The sequence below is a fragment of the Tasmannia lanceolata genome, unplaced genomic scaffold (genome assembly GCF_043159265.1).
Source record: "Tasmannia lanceolata isolate RefF3 unplaced genomic scaffold, GAP_Taslan_0.1 ptg000024l, whole genome shotgun sequence".
Classification (NCBI taxonomy): domain Eukaryota; kingdom Viridiplantae; phylum Streptophyta; class Magnoliopsida; order Canellales; family Winteraceae; genus Tasmannia; species Tasmannia lanceolata.
In genome coordinates this window covers 8,874,288-8,897,345 of record NW_027518701.1, presented here as the reverse complement: position 1 = coordinate 8,897,345, position 23,058 = coordinate 8,874,288, and the positions used below count along the sequence as shown (strand labels likewise).

At 39.4% G+C, this 23,058-nt stretch overlaps 1 long non-coding RNA gene across 17 annotated transcripts in view; it reads right to left on the bottom strand.

The window, feature by feature from the left end:
• The window catches only part of LOC143857206 (uncharacterized), a 71,627-nt gene that overhangs the window by 41,768 nt on the left and 6,801 nt on the right, over positions 1-23,058 (bottom strand). For 9 of the 17 annotated variants that reach the window (XR_013238521.1, XR_013238514.1, XR_013238510.1 and 6 more), the window contains exon 5: positions 8,392-8,623. The exons of the other annotated variants lie outside the window; for them this stretch is intronic. This is a non-coding gene — a long non-coding RNA (uncharacterized LOC143857206). The remainder of the gene's footprint in view (positions 1-8,391; positions 8,624-23,058) is intronic. 17 annotated transcript variants of the gene reach the window in all.

The window sequence follows — 23,058 nt, the reverse complement described above, 5'->3', positions numbered from 1 at the left end:
CATTAGTGAGTGCAAGAGGAGTGCCCGCAAAGTTTAAGAAGAATTGGACAAGAAATAGCAAATAGGACTAGCTGAGTTTGTGCTATAACTAATGGTGAATTGAAAAGGTGGAGTGCATTAGTGAAGCAGGGGTGTGCCATTACTAATCCCTAGTGTAATAGCAAGAGCAAAATGTTCACCCCTTTTCTTATTTAGACCACCCTTATAGTGTATTAAATACACTAGAAGTTGCTGTCCAGGGAAGAAGGGAGCATATTCCAATTTTTTTAGACCCCTTCTCTTACCCGAGCCACTTCCCTGTAGCAAAAAGAGTAGTCATAAAATGCACCAAATGGGAGGTGAATTAAGTGGTACATAGGGCTGTCCATGGAATGAAAAAAGAAGCAGATTTTATCATTTTTCTCATGGCCACTTTTCACTCAAGATCCCCCTGTGGAGTCTAAAGAAGGTTGTGAAAATGTATTAAAAGAGGGCTGTCCAGTGGAAAGAGTAGAGAGCAAATATATCATTTCCATTATATAAAAAGGGACTCTTGGCTGTGGGAGTTCATTTCTAAAAGAAAAATGGGAAAAGCCCAAGTGTATGAAACAGTAGAGAGTGAGGGTGTGCCAATACCAATTTCCATACACAAATTGTTAGAGAGGAGAAGCCAAATGAGGAGGGTGAATTTACCAAGGCAAGGGGGTGTCCAAATCAGCGTAGTCCTCATTTTTTTATATCAATGAATTAAGGTCTGTTGGGAGGGGAATCCGTTTTCTTTGTTTAAGAAAAGAGGAAGAAAAGAGGGGGGCGTGAGTGGCAATATATAGAGTGAGAAAAGGGTTGAATTTGCTATTTTATCATGTAAAAGGAGGGTTATTTTAACAAGGTGTGCCAATATCAACCTAGATGCTCAGCAAAAAGGGGCCAAATATTATCCCCATATTCTACCCGAGATGACGACGCAAAAGTGCAACAGAGTAGTGATGAATACACTGGGGAGGGCTATATTTGGAGATAAAGGGTGTTATTTCACCCTGAAAAGGAGACAAATGGGTTGATCGCATCCCTTAAAAGAGAAAGAACCAAGGGTGAGGATCAATCTAATGAAAGAACCCTAATCACATCTTATAAAAAAGGATAGAGAAATCGATTGAACAGGGGGGAGTCTCATTTTTTGCAGCCGCATAAGAGAGAGAGAGGGATTTCTGTCTTCTTCTCCCGCGATTCCGCCGGAAATCCGACGAGCTCCACACCTCGTCAGCCACACCTCCATTTCACCACCATTCCAACCTCCTTCTTCTCCTCTACCATTTCCTCCTTTCCGACCACGCCTCACCGGAGTCCGGTCACCCATCCCCATCTATCTTGATCTTACCTACTTCAATCACATTACAGAAAAAACCTCCATCATTATCCCATTTCCCCAATGCCATTGATTCCGGCATTGTTGCCGGAATTCGACATTTATCTTCTTCTTAACCCCAAGATCCGATCACCCCTACCATCACAGCCATCATCATTACCTCCAATTCTTTTATTCCTTGTAGCCATCTCTATTAGATCTGAGAAACCTCGTTAATTCCGGCGATTTCCGCCGGGATCCGATCAGTTTCCTCATTGCTACTACTAGATCCGGCCATCACCGTTGGCATTATTTTCCCCGGCCGACAATACCTTGAGCCGCCATTTCTAGTCATCGCAAATCCAATCTCTTGCACAAAAATCGAAGGAGTAGAGAGAAAGAGAAGAGAAGAAAGGGGATCGGCAATCCAGCTCTATCTCCGGACATCATTGTTCGATTCGTTCCGTTCCACCCTAGATCTGACAATTCTGCAAACATCAGCCGCCAGCATCTCCTGCGAATTCATTCCTTCTCCGGTCAGATCTGTGAATTTTGTCGTTATCATCTTAATCCCTGGCCTTCATTTCATCCGACCGCTTCCATGATTTGCGATCATCATCACTAATTTTGGAATTACGGTATCTCTATAGTTCGATTCAGGTAACCCTATCTTCTTCTTTAAATCCATGATTTTATATACAAATCAAAGTAATCTGAGGCGTTTAATTGATGCATTCTCTTGTTAATTAGAAGTTTGGGTGTCCCTCCGTTTATAACCGGCATAACTTGGAAATCTAGAAGTTTGGATCATAGATATGATCCGAACAGCTAGACTTCATTCTTATCAGTTGGAGAAATGCCTCCTTCAGCCATTTCCCAATTGCAGGGCTACTTCTTTTTTTCCAATGTGAATGAGTTGAGTTGATGTGGTTATCCAACTTGGGGAATGATCCTCTATTTGGGGTTTGAGTCTCAATGATCTAAAGTGAATAATTGGACTCATGTCCCTAATGCGCGTCATAAAAAAAGAAAAGAGCTGGTATGGCCATAACTGTTTGTACCAGTTTGTTCTCATTTTGTTACCATCTTTTTTATTCCTTGCAGGGGATAGCAATGGTTTAGTCCAGTTCAGAACTAGCTTTTACTTTGCCATATTTTAGTAGTGGCATTATTCTATAGCCCATGCTCCTACAATGAATTAATATTGGAAGTCCCAAATATGCAACATTATTAACATTTGTGGCATTCTGTCGGAGCAATGCATGATGGAGTAAATAGCACTCTTAATAAGATGTTGTAATGTACATGTTTGTTCCTGGTTTCAATACTTGAGGCTTAGTTTTATATTTACTCAAAATTAGTTTGCCTTAGATTAATTTTCATTTGTGAGTATTGTCAAAAAAAATTTATTTTTTATTTTATTTTAATTTTTTGCAGCCCTTACAACCTTGATTTTGAAAGCCTTACATCCCTTTTGATAACGGCAGCCCTTATACCCTTGATTTTTAAACCCTTACACCTTTTTTTTTTATGGCAGCCACCATTTCACTTTAATATTTGCAGCCCTTTCACTACTTTGATAATGGCGGCCCTCACATTTTTTACATTGGCAGCCCCCACACCTTTGTGATAGTAGCAGTCCTCATAAATGTTGATTCTATTGCTTCTAATGGTTTATCTTATAAGTAGTGGGAGTAGCATTTCCTTAAAATGGATGCAAATGTTTGGAATTGTGCTGTTACATATTTTGCTGCCTGCATTGGTGTGCTTTTGGTGTTTACATAAGATTTACTTACACTCTTTATTTTAGTTGATCGTTTCCAAGTTTTCTTTAACTTCTTTTTGTTTACCAGGTTTAATATGGATTGTTTTTGTTGCTGTGATCGGTTGCTTTGAAATACTTGAGAATGATTTTCATTCAGGGGTCAACTTTAGTGTGTGAACTCTTTTAAAGAATTTGGATGTGCATTATTCTGATGGCATCATTATATAGTTCTGCATTCCATAGGTTGAATGATTGAATCATTTGCCTAAAGTGTTATTCATAAAGTTAATATGCAGATGCATAAGAGCCTAATAATAATGACAGGGTCTCTTTCATAATAGTGTTATCTTAAGTGTTGATGTTGTCTTATTGTAATGGATGTATGAAATTCCAAGGGTGGTCCCGAGATGGCAACTATGAGGAGTGAAAATTATTAGGTTGCTTAGCAAGTTTTAACCTTTTGAAAAACTCAAACCTAATTTGGAAATTAAGAGATCAACAATGAAATTCAAGCACACAAGTTAAATCTAGAGGTGCAATGCAAAGTAAAGAGATAGAGTTCAAGAGAGAGTGCACCCGAGATTTAAAGTGGTTCGGTCCTCAAAACGCGAGGCCTACTCCACTCCACCAACAAAGACCCGTTGATGGCTTCACTATGTGATCTTCTTAACCTCGGCGAAGATCAATGCCGATTACAAAACCGATTACCTTTAACCTTGGTGGCAATCTTCACCACGGAGAGTGGGCTACGCTTCTCCGAACACTCGCCCAATACAAGTTCTTGAAAAGAAAGAAAGAACAAAAAATCCCTCACAAGGGTTTACAACTTTGTAGAAGATGTACAAATAGAGCCTATGATCCAAATCCTAATCTTTAGATGATGAGAGGCACAAACAAGTTTGATTCACTCTATGGATGTTCAAGTAGGTTTTTAGAGTGTTAGGATTGATGGTCTTGAAGTTTAGAATGCCCATATATATAGGAAAACCAAAATATGACCGTTCAATGGCATTGTGGTAATTCCAGCAAAATTCCCAACGGCTAAAAATTCGACCGTTATAGTGTTCTCGGAGTTCCGGGAATACAAACAGAACTTGAAAAATGCCTACTGGACCATTTCTCGGAGTTTCGAGACAATTTCTCGGAGTTCCGAGAAGCCTATGTTGAGCAGATTTTCAATTTTGTTTTTGGGCTTTCAATTTCTCACCAACTTGGGATTGCTATGAGGGTTCCAAGGTGTTGGAACACCACAAGGACAATCTCTTATACATTTAGGGTGTGTGAGATTAACTTAAATATGCATTTTAAAATCTAAATTAAGATTGGATCTTTTACAATCTAAATTTACTTCGATCTTCAATGCGATTCTTCAAGTCATCATTCGTCTTGGACTTTGATGTCTTTGGCCTTCATGATGTGGCCCAATGAGATCTTCTTGGCCTCAATCCAAGCAATGTTGTCTTAGCACCAATGAGATCTACAACTTAGACACTCAAACACATTAGTGATCATTAATCACTTGTGTATTGGAATCATCAAAATAAGATGGGAATGCCAAGGTGGAAACCATTGGGCTTACAATGTATTAAGTTCCTTCTTGGTGAGGACATTTTGTAGCCTGTTGGTATCACTTTTGTTGTTTCTTCGCATATTTAGGGTAGCATTTTCCCTCTTTTACCTTTCATTTAGGAAACTTGCTTAGTTTTTTTTTAGAAATTTTCCTAGCTATTAGTAGCCTTTGGGCGATGAAGGAGTCATCCCAAGCCCATCATTTAGGGAACTTGTTCAGTCCAAGTAGTGCTCCCCTCTTTATTTAGTAGACTTTCCAAGTCTTTTAGATACTTTTAGATAGAATCTTTCCCTCATTGCACGAGCAATTAAAGAGTTATCTATAGCCCCCATTAGGAGACGCGCTCTGTCTCGATAGGTAGTTCTCCTTTGGAGACGAGCCTCATTTAGAGCCTCCCCTTAGGGAGTCCGCCTTGGTTTTATAAGTAGTTAGCCTATAAGAGGCATGCTCAGCCCCATTCTAGAACCCTCTCCAAGTTGTACCCCAAGTTGTACCTCTTACTAGTTGGAAACCAACTTGGTCTGTTGGTTGCCTCGTCCCTTTTTATCTTTGCAAGGGCGATGATAGGGATATTTGGAGCCCACCTTTGTGCATAGGAGGTATACCTTGTCTCATTTTATAGAGCCCCTATTTGGAGACAAGCCTTGTCTCATTTAGAGAGTTTCCCCATTATGAGACTTACCTTAGCCCCATGATTAGAGCCCTTTCTTCTAGCGAGTCTTTGACTCATTTTCCCCCCTTTCTTGGTAGCGTTATTAAAGTCATTGACTCATTTGTACCCCTCTTTATGTATTGAGTTGTTACTTCATCTTGGTTAGAGACTAACTCAGTCTTATTAGAGCTTTGCTTACTTAGGATTTTAGATCGTTTTCTCTGTTCTTGGGACATTTGTTTACTTGTTGTGGATCGTCTCTTTGAGACGCTAATTGCTCGTTCGGGGTTTTCCCTTTAGATTTAGGGCAAATTGTGGTTGTGCTTGCATGTTCCCTTTAATAGAGAAAACATTGTAATCATTTTAAAATCCAAAAACACTTGAAAACTTTAAAAACATAAAAAACATTGAAATATCTTAAAATTCAAAAACATTTGAAAACCAGAAAAATTCAAAATCATCTAAAGTGTTAAAGTTTTAGGAGCGTACTAAGAAAGTTCTTTTCGAACTACATTGGCTTGATCCTCTTTCACGAGGTACGTAGTGCAGCTCGGGATCTTTATCCTAAGTCCACCCAAACTTTTGAAAATAACAATTTAAATCTTTTGAATTAACAACTTTAAAACCTTGCTTTCAAAAAGCTCTTCCTTTAGAGTTAGGAGTTTGTTCTAGATAGAGAGTTTTAGAGCTAGAAGTTTGTCTTTGATTTGTTGTGGTTGTTGTGTGTTTGTGTTAGAGTTAGGAGTTTGTTTTGCCTCCGTCCGGTTAGTTGGCGATCCACATCGCCGACTGATGACTAGAATAGGATGCGTTAGTCCGCCCTTTGTTTTCTTAAGAAACACAGCCTAGTTACACATGGGTTGTAGGAACTACATGCATTAGCTTAGGGCTAACCTGCATTTAGTTAGGGCATATAGGGTGTCCTAAAATCCACAATCCATTGGAATTTAAATAATCGCACAAGAAGCTTTAATAACTAGTCCGGTCTTCTAGATCGAGTCTAGGATAGAGGTTTAGATGTCTTACGCATCATAGTTTAGAATATGTGTGAAGAACTACGTGACTCTGATTCTTGTGGAGGCGGGAATACGTAGGCTTCTTTGGATGAATATCAGACCATCTAAGGACTCGGGTTAAATCGTTTAGAATCCTAGGATTTGTTGTGTTGCGTCGTGTGTGGTATCGAGTCATATTTTATGTTTTGTTGTGTTTTCTTACTTTCTTGTATAGACCTTATACATTTAGCTGTAGCATGCATGTAGTCCACCAGAACTTAGACACCAATTAGGTATGTCACTCATAACCTAGTGGTGATTAGGCGACACTTCTTTCATTATTTTGTGTGCTCTTATTATTCCATCCCGAGCCATGCATGTTTAGGTAGACATTCGCTCGAGGATATTGTTCCCATTTTACATGATTTTCGCCCAAAACTCTTCAAGGTTAATAATAAATGGCATAAGAGACCAAGTGCTTGCACTCGGACGAATTGGGGGTGCTCTTCGGACCTTCTCCATTCGTAATCAGGCACAAGCCCATACATATTTCTGGTTATCCGTTGCACAGAGCATATTTGTTTTTTGGGTTTCATGGCCTATCCATGGATGACGACTCTGAGTTTATTTTAGGTATGTCTTGGTTTCGAGCCTTGGCTCCGGATCAAGACATATCTCATTCATTTATCGCCACTCGTGCTATGCTATGAGGGTGGCATCCGTTCGCGAGAGTTCCTTGGTAGAGCTCTCCTTCACACGTGGATGATCCAAGAGGCCGTAGGGGGCTCGTCTCCCCACCTCTCTCTCGGATCGGGGTCCACACCGACCCAACCCGAGAATTTAATCTTAAAAAAATTTAAAAATTATTAAAAAATGTCGGGTTCACTCGGGTCGGGTTGCCCAAGCCCTCAACCCGAACCCAACCCGAACTTAACCCAGGTTGAGAAAACTTAACCCAGGTTGAGAAAACTCAACCCGAACCCGAGCCCGACCCGAACTCAACCCAACCCGACTTTTTACCCGGTTGAACCCGTCGGGTTCGGGTTGAGCCCGCCCAAGTTGCACCTCAACCATCCATATTATAGAACACAACATAAATAGGCTATTCCCCAAAAATTATTTCCATAGGATGATCATAGCTTTGTTGGGGGTAAAATTGGCACTCCCTTTTTATATTAGACACATGGCATACATGCTAACACATGGCATGCACACCAACAAGTGGCAAACATGCTAAAACATGGCATGCTCAGGGACACATGGCTTATACACCAAAATAAGGTGTAAGAACTCTAAGCCTGTAAAAGGCACCCTCTTGCTCAATGGTAAAGGCGACTCTTTTCCCCCCATAAGCATTTTTATCTCCAATAGTCTTGCTTAGATATATGTGATACCAATACCTGACTTGAGCGTCGGAGGGTGCCCCGAGTCCCTACTCTGGGGCCCTTCTAATGTTGTTTTCTATGAGCGCAGGCACCCATGAATACGAGCTCTACAAACCTAAGCTGCTGGTTTCTCCAATAACGCTCACCCGACGCCCGTATTCAAATTTTGGCATCATCAAGTCCTCTGATCTATAGAGGTTTCCATAATATGCAGTTCTTCTCTCAATCTGAGGGTTGGGATCATCCTATAGAATTGTTTTTTTAAGTACAACCTATTTACATTGTGGCCCATCAGACGAACGGTTTGGATCATGCTATATTATGGTTTGTACAGTACTTTTTTAAAAATACAGGACTATAAGGGCTTACACCATATAAAAACTCATTAATTGTTTACTTTCCAAGACAACCTCTACAGCTCGGATGGCTAAGATCATCCTATGGAAATGATTTTTTTGGGCGCAGCTTATTTACGTAATGGCCCATCATATGGACGGTTTGGATCATCCTATAGTGTGGTCCGTACAATAGTTTTTGAAAAATAAGGGACTATAAGGGCTTAAACGGTGTAAAATCTCACTTTCCAAAAGAAAAGATCAACGTATCCAAGAATTGAGGATTCTGCACTACTAAAGCATTCCTCTAATCTTCCTCAAATTACTGTAAAATTTCTATGAAAAAAATGAGAGCATGAAAGTACCTGCTTTCACCAACGTGAAATCTCCAAGAGACGAAAATAGCTGGTCACTCGGATAGCTCGAAAGCTTAGCTAAGCATCTCTTCACTCTGATCTTGGTAGTTCCAGAAAGAGATTCCCCACAAACCCATTAAATTACTAATTAATATTTTTTGGAAAAAAGAGAGTAAAGAAACATGCATACCTGCCTTCACCAACATGAACTCTCCCTCTCCAAAGGTCACTACTTTGATCACTGTAATAAATAAAGAGTGTTTTATTATTCCCAAAACATTTTACAAACACACATAGATGATATAGAGATAGATAGATAGATAGATACAGGGGCGGAGCCAGGAATTCTCCCCAAGGGGGGCAAACAACTCTTCAAAATTGTGCAGCTAAATTACAGTTTCCATGGAAGATTTCACATATCTCAAGTTTTCAAGCCCATTTTTTACTTATGCTCCTTTTCTTTCGACATAAAATGGGTGCAAAAACAAATTTTACACCCATTTTTACAGTAAAAATGAGCATAAAATTTGTTTTACGTCCATTTTAATTAAAAGAAACGGAGCCTTAAGAATGGTTCCACACAATCACAACTAGCAAAACTGCTCAAGTACTCAAAATTCTACGACACTTACAATAAGAATGACCCAATCTTGACTGACCATAAAACATTGATTCTTCAAAATTGGAACAAGAAAGTAAATGAAATATAAGTTCGGATGGAAGTGTAAAGTACCTTCTCAAGCAAAACTACAACATAAATTATGGGTAAGTAAAAGTTTGTTAAAAAAAAGCTGTAAAAGAGAGTGAAACAATAATTATGTTGGGATTGTTAATAAAGACACCATAAAGTATTAATATAATTTATAAGGGAACAATAACAAAAATTTCCAGGCTCAAATTGTATTGTATGACCCACCACAATCACAAAGATCCGCATTAAATTTTCAGGAAAAAAACAGATCCCAAATCAGCATTAAAAATCAACTTTTATGTGAAGTTCTCATATAAGACTAAAATGGAGTGTTGTCATCACAATCAAGACACCAATAAGAACCTTTTATTTCCATGGGTGCTGTTATAAAAACAGCACAAGTGTTTTAAAGATGTTAAAAACTCCCCTTTTTAAAACACGTTAGTAGGGGCGTCAATGGATCCAGACGGTCCGATGGATCATCTGAATCCGAACGTTAATGAACATAATCTAAACATGTGAATAGGATTCATGAGCATATTTCGGATCATCAAATCTGGGATCCGAAAAATTTTGGATTGGGTATGGGCACTCCACAGATGCCCATTGGATAGTCACGATCCAAAATGTTTTGTAAAAATACCCTCCAAATTTTGTTAATGCTAACCGTTCTATGAAGGGTATTTTTGTCAAAACCTCTCTTATCACTTAATGAATCGGATAGGAGTGCAGTTTCAATCATTTCAGTCGTTTCATTTCAGACTTTCACGAAGGAAAAGAGAGGGGTTTTAGGGTAATTTATTCTTTGATAATAGTTATACATTATATTCGTGTATGTGATTTTGATTAGTTTTTTTCTTTACAAGCATTATTTTACACATAGATTAAACATAGATAAATTTTTAATTTAGTTGAAGAAAATGCTTAAAGACACACTAATAGTGAATTGCCATTCTAACTCTTTTTAAAAAAAAAAAAAAATTGTTTACTTAGCTTAGTGGGACATAATAGGACACTCCGAATTAAAATGGATTATGATCATGACATGGAAAGTAGGATCCGATGAACAATCCGACTCCGACCCGACCGATAAGGAATTTGAATGGATTGTGACCGTGACATAGGTGGATCCGACCGAAGCGGATCCGTTGATACCCCTACCCGTTAGTAGCATAGGTTCAATTTTGACAGAATAACAAGGTGTCACTATAAAAAACTAACTGTGTTGAATTTAGCAAAACTGCAGTGCTGTTGTCAAAATCAACACACCAATAATAAACCTTTTATTCGCATTGGTGCTGTTATAAAAAAAGCATAGGTGTTTTTAAAGACCTTGACAACCCACCCTTTTAAAACCAATGAGTAGCATAGTTTCAATTTTCACGGGATTAGAAGGGTTTCTTCTTGGAGAAAGGGCCACTGACAGGTCATTTCTAAATAGTCATGCTGGCATACATTAGTTCCAAAAATGCCCTTCACAAAATGACCTTTTGCCCCCTTCTAAAATAATTGAAAATTATAGGGACAAAGGGCATTTTTGACATTTTACAAAGTTCTAAGAATTTTTCTCAGATTTTTCAGCGGGGGCCGCCCCCCCCCCCCCCCTGGCTCCGTCTCTGGATAGATACACACACCTTCGTGTGTTCCATCACTTACATTTATTATTTTTTATGTCAGTCTATTAGACTTCTATGTCCCAAAATTGCAGAATCAACTTTAAAATCAACTTTTGCTTTTGATTTGTTTAATTTTCAAAAGAAAAGAGATAAACATATGGAAGAAGAGAGGATTGTGCACTACAGAAGTATTCCACTAATCTACATAGTTCCAAAAACAGATTCCTCAGAATCCCACTAAATCACTCTCTAATATCTAAGAAAAGATAGAGGGTACAAAAAAGGAAAATACCTATTTTCACTGGTTTGAACTCTCAAAGATGAAAATAGCTGGTCACTCTGATAACCTCAAAACTCTGCGAAACTTTGAAACACATCTCTTCCTGGCTTTAATGGCAAAATATAAAGTTTTTTCTTAGTGGGAATCGTCCTTTCATTTAGTTCATTCATCGTTTCTTCTCTTTTGATGACTCTATTTTGGGAGACATTTAAAGCACCCGTACACTAACACCTCTACAATAGCAATAATGCCAAACATAGAAAAGTCATGGAGTCTAGTTGATGACTTTATATGTTTCTATGTTGGGCATTATTGCTATTGTAAAGCATTGATAGAGAAATAAAGCTAAAAGAATAAAGAAAGGACTTGGAGTGGGATTGGGGCATTGTCATATACTTAGGGCTGGCAATTTCACCAGGGAAATCAGGGATCTGCCCCTCCCCATCCCGCTTGGGGAGGGGATTCCCAGATTTGAGCGGGGAAGGAGAAGGAGAAGGGGATTTAAAAAATTCCCCGGTGTGGGGAAGGGGAGGAGAAGGGGATGGAGTTGGCCCCGCCCCGCCCCGCCCTCATTAATGCCATTTTTTTCTTGTATTTTTTTAAGTGTTTTTTTTTTGGGAGAAGACTACTAGAAACCCCTTGGATCGAAACATATCTACAAGATTCTCCCAAAATTTTCATAATTTCCAATAGTACAGTTTTGCCCCTAAAATAGCCTTTTTTATGTTTTCTTTTACCCATAATCCATTGGGCATTGTCCCTCATTATATTAGTATTTTTTTTTTTTTCCAGAAAGCACCTTCTTAATATATTGAATAAGAAAAAGGGGGACATAAACCATGCCTCAACAGAGAGAAGGGGACAAACCCTAATTACTTAGATCTAACAAGAGCAGATCCTACCCACACTCCACCTTATAGCTTTGCGGACCGAATATTGGGAAGACCCAAAGCATCGCAGCGAGCGGCTCCTCGAGCTTTGCAAGGCATTTCTGACCAAGAGCCAAATAAGGAAAAATCTTTGGAAGCACAAGCAGCGTTCGCCAACGCATCGGCAACTGAATTGCCTTCTCTGAACTGATGAAGGACATCCGGACGCATATAATCAATATGAGCAAGGATTTCCTTCCAAAAGTAGGTGATCGACCACGGGCACGAGTCTTTCTTGCGGGTAAATTCCACAAGAACCTTGCTATCAGATTCGATGATGAGGTTACGTACCTTGAAAGCCAAACATAAACGGAGCCCATCTAGTAAAGCTCTTGCTTCGGCAACCATGTTCGAAGTTGAACCATAGTAGGAGGAGAATGCGAAAATCACTGAAGCCTTCTCATCCCTAAGAACCCCACCCCCTCCAGCCTCACCCGGATTTCCTTTGGCAGCCCCGTCAATGTTTAACTTCAAGAAGCCTTTTTCTGGCCTTTTCCACCAAACCCAAGAGTCTTTTTGGGGCTTTGGGGCCAGATTCTGGATTTTCAACAGATCTAGCGCTAGAATTTCCTCCATAGTCGGAGCTCGAGGAATCTCTATAGAAGCGCTCAATATTCTTAAATTCTCTACTATCTTAGACTGAACCCAGCGGATTGAGTTAAAACGCCCTTCCATCCTCCTAGCACACCTTTCTTTCCAAATTTCCCATGCAATAAAGAGAGGGGTGCTGCCCATGAGAATTCCAGCTAAGGATTTCTTTTTCTTTCCCCATTCATACCAAACCTTCATCCTGCTTTTAAGAGGCTGTAAAGGAATGAGCTCTATCCCCCATATTCTGGCAAAAACAGACCAAATCGCTTTAGCAAGCTCACCATAAACGAATAGGTGATCCGACGATTCTTCTTTACTTCGGAGGCAGCAAACACACTTGGAAGCCAACTGAATTCCTCGATCCTTGATACGTACATCAACTGGCACTGCGTTTTGAAAAACCTTCCATCCAAAGCATGTGATCCTTGCCGGAATTGAATCCCACAACCCTGCAGACCAGGCCACCTTCTCCGATTTTATACGGCATTCTTCCCAAGCCGTTTTAATGGTAAAAAGGCCGGAGTCAGTTCTGCTCCATATCAATAGGTCAGCACTGCCTGAAATGGGAAGCTTTAAATTCGCAAAAACAACTTCCCACTGATTTGGGAGATGTCTCAGAATAATTTCTAGGTTCCATCCTCTATCTGGGCATTGAAGAGATGCTATGCTAGCATTGATATTTATATCAGCATGATCATCGACGAAATCAACCAATGGTCTTCTTCCTAGCCAAAGGTCAGTCCAAAATCCAATTGAACCCTTCCCAACGACCCATCTAGCATGCTCCTTCCAGATTTCCCTCACTTCCAAGATTTCTTTCCATAGTCTAGAGCTACTGGCATTACTTTCCACCATATTGAGATGTTGACCACGACCATAACAGGATATTAGAAACTCACTGCAAAGAGAATTCCTAAGATGAAGCTTGTGTAGGGTCTTCATACGAAAGGCCTTGTTGAGATCCACCATAGATTTAGACCCCAGCCCTCCTTCGTCCTTAGGTTTGCAAATCCGCTTCCACCCCACCCAATGAGTTTTAAGTCCAAATTCGGAGCTTCCCCACCAAAAATTAGCTATTAGACTCTCTATTCTCTGAATTACCCTCTTTGGGGGACTTAGGGCCGAAAGGATATAAATTGGAATACTTCCCAGAACATGATTTATTAGAACAAGTTTCCCTCCTGAAGTTAAGAATTTTCCCTTCCACCCTTCTATCTTACGCCTCACTTTCTCAACCATCAAGTCGAAATAGGAAATTTTCATCCTACCCGAGAACAATGGTACCCCAAGATACTGAATTGGGAAGGATTTGAGTAGAAAACCTGTATTGACTTTGATTATATTCTTTCTACTTGACGACATTTTCTCGTCAACTGAGAAACAACTCTTACCTTTGTTAATTTGTTGCCCAGAAGCCTTCTCGTATCTCCCAAGAAACCTCATAATCTGACTTATACTACTCTTGCACCCATTAGAGAAAATGACTGTATCGTCGGCATAAAGACAGTGAGTAATCGGAATACAGGATCGTCCTCTCATGAAATAGGAAGCTTTTCCTTCTTGGAATAGCCTAGTGATCCCTCTGCTTAGAACTTCCTCGGCTAAAATAAAGAGGCATGGAGAAAGAGGGTCCCCTTGTCTCAGACCTCTTGTCGATTTGAAGTACCCATAAGGTTCACCGTTGCAAACCACTGAAAACCACACCCCTTCGGTAGCTTCCTTTATGAGGTTCCTCCATCTTTCTGAAAAGCCAAATCTGGATAAAACGACTTGGAGGAAGCCCCAGTTTAATCGATCATATGCTTTGGCCATATCGATTTTGAGCATGACATTTCCACCTCTGACTTTTCTTCCCAGGCCAGCCATCATCTCTTGGGCAATGACTATGTTGTCAGTTATACATCTGCCTTTCACAAAAGCTCCTTGCTCAGGAGAAATAAGATTAGGCAAGGCTTTTGCAAGTCTTGTTACAATAATTTTAGCAAAGACTTTATAGCAAAAGTTACACAAGCTAATAGGCCTAAAATCAGAGAAGTCCTTGGGCTGTTCAACTTTGGGAATAAGAGAAATGAAGGTAGAAGAATATTTTCTTGAGAGTTTACCTCCTTTGAAGAATGTAACGGTCGCTGCAACCAGATCCTCCTTAATAATGCCCCAACATGAAATATAGAACGCCCTATCGAAGCCATCTGGACCCGGGGCACTTTCCGAAGGGCTATCCCAGATAGCATCTTTGACCTCATCTTTGGATGGGATGGCGACAAGGGCAATATTATCCTCAACCGAAACCAAGTTGGGAATTACCTCCAATAGATCAACATCTTCTTCCACCCCTTCTTCTGTAAGAGATTTTTGGAAAAATTCAGCGGCCAGATTCCTTATAACTTTTGGGTCTTCTACCCAAGTGGATCCTTGCTTAATCTTCTTGATCAACCCATACTTCCTTTGGTTTTGTAGAGAGGCGTGAAAAAACTTTGAGTTTTTGTCCCCCTCCTTTAGCCACTTTTCTCTGGATTTTTGTCTTAAGAAAATCTCCTCCCGTAAAATAGCTTCATTCAACTTATTATTGGCAGCTTCAAGAAGATCAGCATTGGGTTGGCTAGGATCAGATAGGTGAACGGCTTCCGCTTGAATGACTTCATCCTCCTCTATCTTCACATTCTGAAAAACATTTCCAAAAGTTACAAGGTTCCACGCTTTCAAACAATGTTTTGTGGTCTTGAGTTTATTTGCAAAAGCTTCAAGAGGGTTGCCAAACACAGGGAGCTTCCAGGCATCCAAGACAACCTGCTGAAACTGGTTGTGTCTACTCCACATACTTTGAAACTTGAAAGGTTTTATTGATGGAGCCTGAGAAGATTCAAAACTCAGAAGGAGAGGACAATGGTCCGAGCAAGAGCGGGAGAGATGAGTGACTTTGGTAGAGAGAAAATCACCCATCCAGATCGAGTTTACTAAGACTCGATCCAATCTCGCCCGAACACTTGAGATACCACTTTGATTATTGCACCACGTAAATCTGCTGCCAAAAAACCCCACGTCAATCAAACCTGCCCCATCCACGGCATCCTGGAAGTCAGATGTGGAAGAGCTACTGGGGGGAATCCTTCCAAGCTTTTCGGTCACACTCAGAACAGCGTTGAAGTCTCCCCCTACTAGCCAAGCTTTATGAAAATCCTTACTACAGTCGCAGAGATACTTCCATAGATTCCTTCTTTCTATCAACGAACAGCTTGCATATACGAAGGTCAAGAAAGCTTCCTTTCCAGACATCGAATGACGAGCCTCAACAGTTAGAGCTTGAGAGGAAGAAGAGATAAACTCTAGTTGAAGGGAGTTATTCCATAGAAGCCAGATCTTAGATTTTCCATCTAGGTTAGTCATATGATTGCTTAGATTCAACATCAAAGCCACTTCACTGATTTCAGACTCACTTATCATAGGTTCCAATAGAACTATAAAGTTAGGATTGTACATTTTTCTAATACTGTTCAGCCTCATTCGAGTGGTCCTGCATCTCACCCCTCTAATATTCCATATTATCCCATTCATCAAGAAGATTGGAAACCCAAAACTTTCTCTGACCGGGTATTAATACCAGTTGATTTTTTCCCCTTGCCTTTAGCTTTAGCAGTAGTTTTCTTAGGGACAATTTCAAGGTCACCAATTAAATTGCCAGCAGCACCTTTGTCCAACAACAAGGAATTGCTGAGATTCTCTTCTCTGCCCTTATCTGAGAACATTTGAGAGTTGGCCTCCAACAGGGCAACCCTCCGAGGTAAGACATTTCCACTATTTTTTCCTTCTAGCGACTGCACTGAATTGGTCCTTTGATCATGAACTGGCCTGGGGTAGTTGATTTCTACTTGGCCAAAAGATACCACTTTTTGTCGGGGACTTTTAGATTTCAATTTCCTTGCAGATAGTGAACTCTTATCTGAGATATGGACTTCCACCAGAGAGGCAACATTATGGGGAGGAGAGGCCAGTAGACCTTCAAACACTAGAGGAGGAACCGAGGTGACCTTCTCCAATGCTCGGCTAGGTGGACTAATGCCACCCTCAATCGAAACTCTGTGCAGCAACAAGGAGCCCGAAAGATCAGCTAGATCCACAGAATCTACTTGGACATCTAGCAGAGATGAAATCGGATCCAAGACTAAGTCCGTTAATGTCTCAGATTCAATATTTGGATCAACACCAGAAATGGCTAAAATCTGGGGTGAGTCTTCGATTGCATCAACAGGTATTAATTCAACAAGGCTTGCAGCCGGCTGTGCGACGATGGGAGATAATGGAGGGACCTGTGCTAGATCGGAATTGGAAACCGAAGAAGCATCCTTAGATCGCTCCATCATACCCCTTTCCTTGTTGGAGATAATGAAGGACAGATGGTCAGCCATCAATTCAAGCTGCATTTCCTCTTCCTCTCTTTCAGTTAGGGAGACGACGGACAATTGAGAGCAATCATCATCTGAAGCTGGAGGCTGCAGAGGAACCAAACCTGGAAGTCTTTCTGGAACCGGGCCCGAACTCCTTCTTTTGCCTTTAGGAAAAGCAGCATCGACCCAAACTTTGGTCGCTTGGGAGGGAGCCTTCACTGAAAGCCCTTCCCCCAATGATCTGTCGATCCCGGTTTCAATGGATGATTCTGGCTTCCCGTCAGCCAGGCCCTCACCAATGGACCCTCCATGCTGTTTTCCATGAACCAAAAGAGTTTTGGCTTTGCAGTCAGCCCCAAGGTGACCAAACTTACCACATGAAAAACAATATTTTGGTAATTTTTCGAAAATCACCTTTTGCCATTTTCCTTTGCCCCCCGGCATACTTAACCACACCCTCTCATGAAATTTTTCTCTAATATCCACCTCGATACAGAGCCTTGCAACCTCGGTTCTAGTACCTTGAATGGTCGGAGCGTCGATCTTCAGCACCCGCCCCACCAGACTTCCAACAGAGAAGAGATAGTCTTCATTGAAGTAGAAAAGAGGGAGGCCGGGAAGAGTGATCCACACCGCCGCAATAGGAGGTTCTAGACCAGGGACAAAATCAGGGGACCATCTTAGGAACCGGAAGAGGAAACCCTGAACTTTAAAATTATCCTCCAACCAAACAGCTAAGAAATCCCTCTCATTACCAAATCGAATGAGAAGGTGTCTTTTATCCAAAACAGTAATCAAGGGATCTTCGGCAAGGTGAAGCTTCAACTTCAGAGCTTCTTTCACCACATATAAAGAAGGCCTTCTGTAGACACCCCATTTTGACCGAACCCTAATAACATTTGTTGATTAGAAATCCTAGTGAACAAGTGTTCTAGAGTCCCAAATTGTGCCTCAAGGTAGGTTAGGGTCCCATTTAGATTCATCTAAAATTTCAGAAAAATCCGACAGGGTTTGCCCAGCTAACAAGCAAAGTGGATAATGTAGTATGAGCATAAGGTAGCAGAAGGAGTGTGATTTATCTAGTTTAGGGGTGGTCCATTTGGTGTATTTGGCAGTAGAGAGGTGTTTCTAGACAACTAAAGGCCTGAGCATTGTTTTTCTTAATTCCCAGTTATCAATTTTTGCATAGACCGCCCATTTTAAACAAAATACAGATGAAATAACCTGAAAGGAGTGTCTTTAGGCAGAAAGAGGGGAGCGAAAAGATTATTGAGTTTTCCTATAAATAGCAGCTCAATTCCTCATTAAAAAAAAAAAAAAAGAAATTTTCATTCGTTAGAAAGAGAGAGAGAGAGAGCTGAGAGATTTTCTTTTTCCCCAAATTTTCCTAAAAACCCAAACCCTAGCTCTTGCTCCTTCTTCTCCGGCCAGATCCTACGTTTTTCCGGCAAGGTTCTAGCTATATCTTCCTCCTCGTTATTATCTCTTTCAGCAGCATCATTTTTCTTTGTTTCATTTCACCCTAGCTTGTTCTTGTCTTCTCCGGCCGAATCCACCGGATTCCGGCCAAAAGCTCTGATCCACACTTTTTTTTTTCCTTGTTCGTATTCATTTTCTTTCTCAATAGAAACTTTGAATTAGTGTTGTAAGCTTAGAAACCCTACATCTATCATTACTAGACTTTAGATCCAAGGCCCTAAACCTAAGATCTTAATGTTTTAAATCCTAACACTCGTCTCTTGCTGCAAAAAAAAAAACTTGGATTTGAGTTCTAAACCTTAGGTTTTGCTTTCGAACCCTAAATTTGCACTTTAATTTTTTAGATCTATCTTATTTCTCAGCTATTACACTAGTAGATCTATTTCTTTTACAAATCTGAGCTCGAATTTCTTTTTCTACTCATCTTCTTCGAAATTGTATTATCAAATCTGTTCATCATCATTTTGTTTGAGGCGATTTGAGTATTTTAGAGGTTGAAAAGGCAAAAGAGCCGAGAAAGAGAAGATCAAACACAATCTTCATTTGTGCCAGCAATTTCGCTGGAGATTTTGTTATAGAAATCAGATCCTTGATCAAGGAGTCGCAATCCAGAATTTTAATGGCTGTAATCTCAAATATTTGAAGAACGGGTGCTGAGAAGAAGCTGGAATCACGAAGAATTTTTTTTAAGGAGAGGTAAAGGTGAAAGGAACATGTAATCTCCTATATGCCTTTTCTCATTCTTCTTATGATGTATTTTATCATATAAGTTAATGATCTCTATAGTCCAACAAAGATTTGCATGAATTATTTCTAATGAGTAGAATTCAAATTATTGTTCAGGATGCTTATATGTGCCTATATATTGGTCGTTTATTTGAGTTTTGGCATGGATTTTAGTTTATATATATATATATATATATATATATATATATATATATATACCTGTTGAATTGTTAATTCCCATGTTTGAACAATTAGTTCAGACAGCACCATTTCTGTGTTTGTCTCTTACTATGATGATCTTTAACTCATGACTTCATCAATTCCAAAATGACAAGCTAATTTGGAGACAAATGAGTGTAAAAAAAAAAAGGGGGTATAAGAATTCACAACAATAAAGTACTGAAAGAATCTTCTTATCGCTCAAAATTCGTGGAAAGGACAAAGACAATACCTTTGTTCACATGAACTTGATTATATTACATGAATGTATAACACTCAAATCTGAACTGAAGCCCTCATTCTCATGAAACTAACCCTTGGTTAGATATTGCGCATGACTTATCCAAGAGATATGCTTAGTTTAGGGATACTTGTATAATCGTTATGGTGCATGGTTCTAACTTTCTAGTGTTATAGCATATAGGTGGGCTATTATATACTGAATATCAATCATGGTAAAGTTTATGAATTGTATAGTAATATTATTCTAAATTTTAGGGGTTAGGATTTAATTTATTAAGTTTCCATCCTTCCAAATGTCATTGGCTTTGATTTGCAATAGAAATTGATAATTTGTTGGAAATTGAATGACAAATTGGTTGCTCTAAAGATCCTTTTAAGGTGAAAACTTAAAATGTTGAAGAATTATCTCACGAGGCTTTTCAGTCTTGTAGATCTGGGATGATATTTTCGAAAAAGTTATTTTTAATTTGAGTGGTTAATTTTTTTTATTTTTGTTATTTTTTTGTACTGTTTATATAACATGTACTATAGAAGGCTTATTTCCATTTAGTTCAATGTTTGGTTCAAAGTGTGGAGTGTTTTCTCTCATTGTAATCTGGATTGAATCCTTGAATTTGGGTGTATAAATATAGTAGTGTATGAATGTGAAATTTTGATTCAGAACCCAATCTAATTTTCTGTACTGGGCTTATGACCTGTGCTTCATCTAGGCAATCTCTTGTCCTTCTCATTTTAAATTTAACACTTATACTCTATCTCAGCCCTCCACACATTTTTGATATGTAGCAGCCCTTGCCATCTTGATAATGGCAGCCCTCCACACACCTTTGATTGTAGCAGCCCTTATCATTTTGATAATGGCAGCTCTCATTTTTTTTTATGATAATGGAATAGATGTATAAAAGAAAATTAGCTATGTTATGTTTTAGCCACCAAACGTTGCAATGTTGAAAGAACAAAATGATTTTAGGTGTCATCATTAGTACAGGATATTACCTTTAACAATAGTTTTGTCTATCTACTGTTACGCAAAATCAGCTTACTTTCCATTGTGAAAACCTTTAGAGCATAGAAATAACATATCGGAAGGCAAATTGTTTATGTAGAAGTGTTGAAGTGTGAGAGCATGGATATCATTTTTTGGCACATGAGAATTGTTTTTTTTATTTAGTATTGATTGGAATTTTAACTGCCCTTTGAACTTCAAAATATGAAAAGAATTGATGTGGCTATAAAACATGATATTGTTGCTATTATTTCCTCGATCAACCTGAATATTATCTCGATAGTTGTATGATCCCAATCTGTTTTAATAAGAGGCCATTGATCATTTTGGAGTGTACTAGTAATGTTTCATTACCTTGTCAGTTTTAGTGTTTTACTTTTGTAATTATTTTTGATAATTTGAATGTAGTGTGATTAGTGAAACATGCAAATACCTATGTCAATGTCTTAAAGCTTTTGATATTAGCACTACAGGTTTAGTTTCCCTCTTCTTAGTTTAACACCTTAAAATCCTACGCAAAACAGCCCCTGTTTTATGTACATTTCAGTGCACAATTCAAACCCCTTTTGGAGATAGGCTTTGTCTCATCGGCCCCACTATTTGCACAAATCTGCTTATATTTCACTCTCACAGTTTTTACATTTGAATCTGCACAAGTTGATGCCCTGTTATGTATTAAAATTTATACAAATTGAAAATATCATTTAATGTGTTTCTATAATCTGTTGGAAATTTAATACTTATCTTTCATACTAAGCTTTGAGTTAGGAATTCGAAGATGGTAATAAATGGATTATTCAGGTGAGATTATCTCAAAGTTTATTATACTCATTTCTATTTATTTAAATAAATTGTTAATAGGAAGAAGGAGATCAGATGACTACTCTGTTCGATATTATCGATATGAGTACTGTCTGATCTCAAGGCGGGATTAGAAATATTATCATGTGTATATGATATCAGATGATTACTTTGGCATCATCTGATTTCATTGGAGTCCCCGTATTGGGGTTTGTGGTTGGTTTTGAAGTGTTTTGATATTGTTTTTACTTTATTAGGCTATCCAGCGGCTGGTCTGGACTAATTAATGTTATTTATCATTTTATGATTGCTATTAGATTGTATATTTTTCTTTGCTTAGCACTTGATTTATTCTTAGAATAAAATTTGCGATTATCTGGTAGCCTTTTCTTCTCTTTTTGATAGACTAACACAGTCTTATAGATTTCTGTTAAAATTCTTTGATATTAGAATTCCCTCTCGTTGCAAGGGCGATGAAGGCGCTAGCCTAAGCCCATCCTTAGGGGACTCGCTTAGTCCAAGTAGCACTCCTCTCATTTATTTAAAGACTTATCCAAGTCTTTATGATGTGTATCCCCTAGAAATTAGAAATCCTTTCATTGCAAGGGCAATGAAAGAGTTCTCTAGAGTCCTCTCAGGGAGACAGGCTATGTCTCAGACAGAGAAAGTTGTATCCTTTAGAGACAAGCTTTGTCTCGTTAGTGAGTCCATCCTTAGGAGACATGCCGTGTCTCGTCAGCACCTCTCTTGGAGCTTATCTTTTTGTTTAGGAGTCTCTCACAATCTCATTTTTCTTTCTAAACCTCATCTTTGTGCGTCTCTTGGTTTTTGGAAGAACACCTTGCTCGGCTTGGCATCATACCCCTTACCTTATGGGTATTGGGTTGCACATTTGTTGCACCCTAGGGCTAGGTAGCTGTCCAGCCCGGCTGGGTGTTTTACCTAAACCAAATATGCACAAGGTCTCTTTTTCCTTGTTCGTTTTTTTTTTTCTCTATCCTACCTATATGTCTAAGAGACTTGCCCAGTCTCATTCTATTAGCATCCTCCTCTTTGTGCATCATTTGGTTTTGGGAGAACATCCTACTCGGCTTGGCATCATACCCCTTACCCTTATGGGTATTGGGTTGCACATTTGTTGCACCCTAGGGCTAGGTAGCTGTCCGGCCCGGCTGGGTGTTTTACCTTTGCCAAATATGCACAAGGTCTTTCCTTATTACTTGTGAGTTTTATCTTAGCTTGATAGTCTCACTAGCACCCTTCTTTATCTCTTTTTCTTTTAGGAGACAGGCTTTGTCTCATTAGCACCTCCTTCTTAGAATCCTATTTTCGGAGTCAGTCCTTAGCCTAGGAGTCTGTCCTTAGCTAGAGAGTCTGTCTTTCTTTCAGGAGTCAGTCCTATCATCATAGGGGTTAGGATTCTATCCTACCTCTCATCGTATCATGTTTTTCTATCCGCTCCTGCAAGGTATAGGATGCTGTCCAACCCTTGCAGAGCTGTGTTTCTGTTCTTTTCCCCCGCAAAGCATAGGATGCTGTCCAACCTTTGCAGGATATCAGGAGTCTGTCCTCCCCTTATGATGATAGGATTTGTCCCCCTTGAGTTAAAAACACTTAAAAACAATAAAAACATCTGAAAAACCAAAAATCTCAAAAATCTTGAGTCATTAGGAGTAGTTAGGAAATCTGGTCCGAACTACGTTGGCTTGATCC